The sequence below is a fragment of the Martes martes genome (assembly GCF_963455335.1).
Source record: "Martes martes genome assembly, chromosome: 8".
Taxonomy (NCBI): domain Eukaryota; kingdom Metazoa; phylum Chordata; class Mammalia; order Carnivora; family Mustelidae; genus Martes; species Martes martes.
The window spans coordinates 21,189,551-21,195,246 of NC_137895.1; the positions used below are offsets into that span (position 1 = coordinate 21,189,551).

The following is a 5,696-nucleotide window of genomic DNA, read 5'->3' on the forward strand; positions in this document are numbered from 1 at the left end:
CATTTCAAGGACATGAAATACCTATGGATACATTTAACAAGATATACAAGACTTGTACAATGAAAACAAAAAATTGCTGAGAAAAACGAATAAAGACTTAAAAAGAAAGACTGTGTTCATGAAATGGAAGACTCAATATTGTTAAGATACCAATTTCCCCATGGATCTATGGACTCAATACAATCCAAACAGAATCTCAGAGGCTTTTATAGAAATTGATAAGCTGATCTAAAATACTACTCTGTGAGAAGGGGTCCACAGAATTTACTAGATCGTGAAGGGTCCATGGCACAAAGAGGTCTAAAACCCTCTCATTCTTCAAATCTTCTACTTCCATGTTTACTCCTTCCTAACAATGATTTGTCTGACAAAGTCTGTGTCCTACAAATCTTCCTTAACCAACAATTTCCTCCTAATTTTTTCCCACTGGACCACAGAAAAGTGTTTTTCTCAGCCATCACAATCTTCTTACATGGCATTTCCCTGGATATAAAAAACATTGAATTGGGGAGATGCAATTCAAGAATGCATTAAAACTGAAAGTCTCTTAGGGTGCCTGGGTGGCTCAGTGGGTTAAGCCTCTGCCTTCGGCTCAGGTCATGATCCCAGGGTCCTGGGATCAAGCCCTGAGTTGGGCTCTCTACTCAGCGGGGAGCCTGCTTCCCCCTCTTTCTCTCTGCCTGCCTCTCTGCCTACTTGTGATCTCTGTCTGTCAAAAAAAAAAAAAAAAAAAAAAACACCCTGAAAGTCTCTTAAAAATAAAGCAAGAAGGGGGTGCCTGGGTGGCTCATTCAGTTAGGTGTCTGCCTTCAGCTCTAGTCACTCCTGGGATCAAGCCCTACATCCACAGACTTCTTGCTCAGCAGGGAGTCTGCTTCTCCTTCTGCCTGCCACTCCCCCTGCTTGTGTTCTTTGGCCCTCTCTCCCTGTCAAATAAATAAATAAAACCTTAAAAAAATAAATAAATAAAGCAAAAAGACATTTGGAAAAAAGTACTGAAAGAGGCTGTGCTTTATTTCCTCCAGGCCAGATACTAACAGCAAGACCCCATGCCTTACTGATCACAGAATTAACAATTAAGAAATAAGATAGCTGTCATCTGGATGTATAAGAACAAGTTAATTTCACTATTCAATAAGCAAAAACTCCAAAGTTTTGACAAAAGTAAAATAATCACAATATGCAACAACCTAGAAATTAAATCCTTTGTAACTAACAAAACTCTTGAGGAAAACTTTCAGATACCATCAACTTAAAAACATGCAAAGGAGTACATTGTTTTTCAAAATTATTTAGAGAACAAAATTATTTAGAAAATATTTGGAAGGCCATTGGCCTAAGGCAGCACTAGTTTGTATCCCGTTTTCTATGTTAATTAAATTTTATTTATGTAAATATGACCTACTTTCTTCTATGAAAGATTTTAACTGTCTGTAAACAGAAAGAGACTCTCTTTCCCTTTTTAATTTAATGCTGCATTTCTGTGAGCAGTTGGAAAAGGTTACTATTGGCATTGTGAAAATATTTATTGCTATGCCAAGTTGTTCTCTATGAACATCTGCTGCTGATTTTGATGGGGGATGTGAAGGGACATAAAAACCTTATTTAAAACCTACATATCCATTCCTCTAATTCTGCCTGCGTAGCTACATATTATACGCCATGTACTAGTTACACACTGGGAATACAGATGTAAACGGAAACACTTCTGCTCTTTAGGGACTTAATCTGTAGCCAATGGACTCAGACCGGCAAAGACCTACAGCAATTAACAGAGAGGTACATACCATGCTACAGTAGGGGATAAAAGACCATGATGTGATTTGAAACTACAAATAGCTCAGTATGAAAGCAAAGGATAATTTCAGAGGTAATATTCAGATTTGAGAAGCTCTTCCATCATCCATCAGAGCCAAGAGTAGCATACACATGGTAGGAAAAGACATGGAAATTCACCTGGTAAATTATTTAATATTTATTGAGTACCCACTGTGTACCTGGTACTATATAAGAAACTGTGGGAGAAAGAAGGAAAAATAAGCCACGAAAGATCTTACCATCAAAGGGGCAAGAAACAGAGAAGTAAACCAACCATAGCATTAACCCACAGTGATAAAATCTACAAAATATACACACAAAGTCTTATAGGAACAACAGCAGCAAAAACCTGGAACAGAGGGAAGAAGGTATTAGCAAAACATTAATGCTAGAGATGTCTCTAAAGGTGAATAGGAATGAACTAGACAAAGAACGAGAGTAGTACAGAAGTAAAGATAAAGTAAAAACAAAGCAGTTCCAATAAAAGCCGGAGGAAACAGCAAAATATGGGAAAAGAAATAGAAAAGCCAGATCACCAAGAGCAATTAGTAGTAAGCAATCAAGCCATAAACCACAGAAGGGTTTCAAGCATGAGTAAGATCAATCACTCTATCAAGAAGAATGAAAGATATACCAAGAGTGGAAGCAGGGAATATGGCAAGACTGAAGAGAACATCAATATGTAGTTCAGGGATGATATATATATCATATATATCTATACATATACATAGATCATGATGTATGATATGTCATGATATATCATATATATCATAATAATATATCATTATGATATATACAGATATATATCATATATATAATTAAAAATGTATACAAAGCGAGAAAACAAAAGAAAGGACATTTGGAAACAGAGACAGGGAAAACAGGGAAGAGATGGTGGGATGAGGGGGTATTGCAAAGGTGTTACATGGATATTTATTTTATAATTATATGTTAAACTTTGCTATGTACTTTCATGTACTATATGTTAAATTTTAAACAAATTTTAACAGAGGGAGAGTTTGCTCAAATAAGGTAATAGTAAGGAAGGAAAAGAAAGGAAAAAGTAAGAAACAAGTATGAGTTAAAACTAAGAGAACTTAGCGACCAGTTAGATAAAGGATAGGAACAAAACTAGGAATCCCTATTAGGTCTCCCATTTCAGAGTCTAGGTTTTAGGAGAGGAAGAATTCAATTTTGGACATGTTGAAGTTGAGTTGCCTGAATGACATTCACACAGAGATACACCTAATAGGTTTTTAGACATACAGGCCAAAAACATAGGAAAAAAGTCTTGATTGAAGACAAAACTTTGAGTACCATGAGCTTATAAGCAGTACAGCAGTTAAGGTTATAATCTTGAAAAAGGTTAACCAAGAGGACCCAAGAATATCATGAGAGTAACAGAAGGCTAAAGACAGATGAACTGAAAGAACTTTTATAAGAAGACCTGAACTTAAATGAGATTTTTAATTAGCAACATCCCTTTGACATGTAAGAAACCTAGAGTTCAATACCTTTTCTTAAAATGACAACTTTTCAAATTTTCACTTGATTGTTGAAGAAAAAGCTCATCTTTTCCAAAGACAAAGTTATAAATGACAGAAATGTCCATTCATATAAGCCATTTCCCCTTGTACACCATTTAGTAGAATTCACTTCAAATTCAATCATCTTTCCCTCCTAAATCTCAGTCAAAATAAGATTTGGGACAACTGAATTATGGTTTCAAGACTATATCTCTCTATCAACTGGCTCAGCCATCACTTGGTTTTTGATAGAACCAGAAGGTAAATCTGATGCAATACTAGATTTTATATGCACCTTCCAGAAGGTGGGTTGACTATTACATACCTGATGGCAGGTAGCTGAAAGGAATTAGCAATTCCTTCATTTCTACCTACTCATAAATATAGAGATAGCAGGAATATAATCAGTAAAATTAGATTTATGCTAAAAAAAAATTCCTACATTTTCAAGTAACACAACCTACTTAATTCCCCAAGAATAAAATATTAAAAAGTAGAATTAGTCTGCATTTATGTATTTATTGTAGAATTACTGTAATGCAAATAAAATAGTTACAGTAATTACACGTATTTATGTATTATAGAAATACTGTAATGCAAATAAAATAGTTACTATAATTATAATAATTACAACTATAATGAAATTATATTTAGTACTTGTTAGTCTCATGGCACCGAGCAGAACCTAGTCTTTTAATAAGCACAAAATAATACACACTGACCACTAATGAACAATGCAAATAAATACCAATGAACTCAAAATATTTTGTTTTATTCCTTAAAGAGGCACAAGTATCTGAAATTTCTTTCTATGTAAATGGCTGAAAATAAAAGAATACCACTTATACAGTGACTTATATAGCTAAGTATTCATAAAATGAAATTTTGTGATTCAAAATAAGAATTACATTAATGTGACACAAATACCTTTGGTAAAGTGATTCATAAAATTTTGGGAAACTGTCGCACCTTACACTCCCATATGCAGTGCTTATCTATTTATGTCTAAAGTAAAATGATTCTGAGATATATTCTTGAAATACATTTTTTCTCTTGTAAGAGCACTCAGAGATTACTACAAGCTTTAAAAAGATACAGTTGTCCAAAAAATGGTGAACGGGGGGCCTGGGCGGCTCAGTGGGTTAAGCCTCTGCCTTCGGCTCGGGTCATGATCCTAGGGTCCTGGGATCAAGCCCTGCATGGGGCTCTCTGCTCAGCGGGGAGCCTGCTTCTCCCTCCTGCTCTGCCTGCCTCTCTGCCTACTTATGATCTCTCTCTCTCTGTCAAATAAAAAATAAAATCTTAAAAAAAAAATGATGAACAGTATTCTTGGCCTTTCCATCATGTTTTTCTTATTCAGAAAACATAGATTACACCAGCCGAGTACAATCATTCTCTTTACAACTACAAAAAATATCTAATAATTATCAGTTGAGCTAGAACAGATTACTTACAGGAGACAACTGGATTTAAGAAAAACATAAAACACTAAAGAGTCTTAGGAATGAACAGTGATGCACACATGTGTTCAACAAACTACTGGTTACCTACTACGTGGAAAGCACCATACTGGATGCAGTAGGAGAAACAAGAAGTAAAACGTTCCATCACTATTAAGACCATTGTGCCATAAGATTTAAAAAGCAACATGAGAAATTTTAAGGCTACATATGGTCAAATATCGAACTAGTAATGTTAACAATAAGATCTGAGAAAAGATCACATCCAACTCTTTTGAAGGCACTTCAAGCCCACATGCTTAGTGTAGTTTTTACTATAGGAACTCAATCAGATTCTTAAAATTACCATAATTTCTAAAAAGTTGCAGCACTGGGGCGGCATCTCACTATTCAACCCCTTCAGCTGGAGAAGGGGGAGAAGGAATAACTGGGTAGGAAATGAGACTGACCACTAAACTCATTTTCTTAGGTCTACAATTCTTCCTTGCTTTAAGAACATACAAAATCTGAAACACAGTGAAGTAATATGTGTGAAAACTGAAACTCATAAAGCACTGAACTGTTGTCTAAGGCAATGGTTTTCAAACACTGATGAACATCTAAATACATCTAATAACATCCAAATGACTGGCTAATTTGATAATCACATGGATGCCTATCTACTATCTCAAACCTCTGGAATCAGAATCTATAAAAAACAGTCAGGGCATTTGTATTTTGAGCAGTTCCCCAGTTGTTCTGATGCAGAGTGTGAGAATTAAATGTTATGTGATTAAGTACACGATCTTCAGTGGCAAGGAAACCTGAGTTCAAATACCTTTTCTAATACTTACTAGCACTGGGACCACCAACTACCTCCCTAACACTATTTCTAATCCATAATAAGTGGGAC

General features: G+C 35.3%; 1 protein-coding gene across 2 annotated transcripts in view; it reads right to left on the bottom strand.

Annotated features, from left to right (window-relative positions):
* Positions 1–5,696, bottom strand: part of SCYL2 (SCY1 like pseudokinase 2) — a 60,565-nt gene that overhangs the window by 52,426 nt on the left and 2,443 nt on the right. The window lies entirely within an intron of this gene.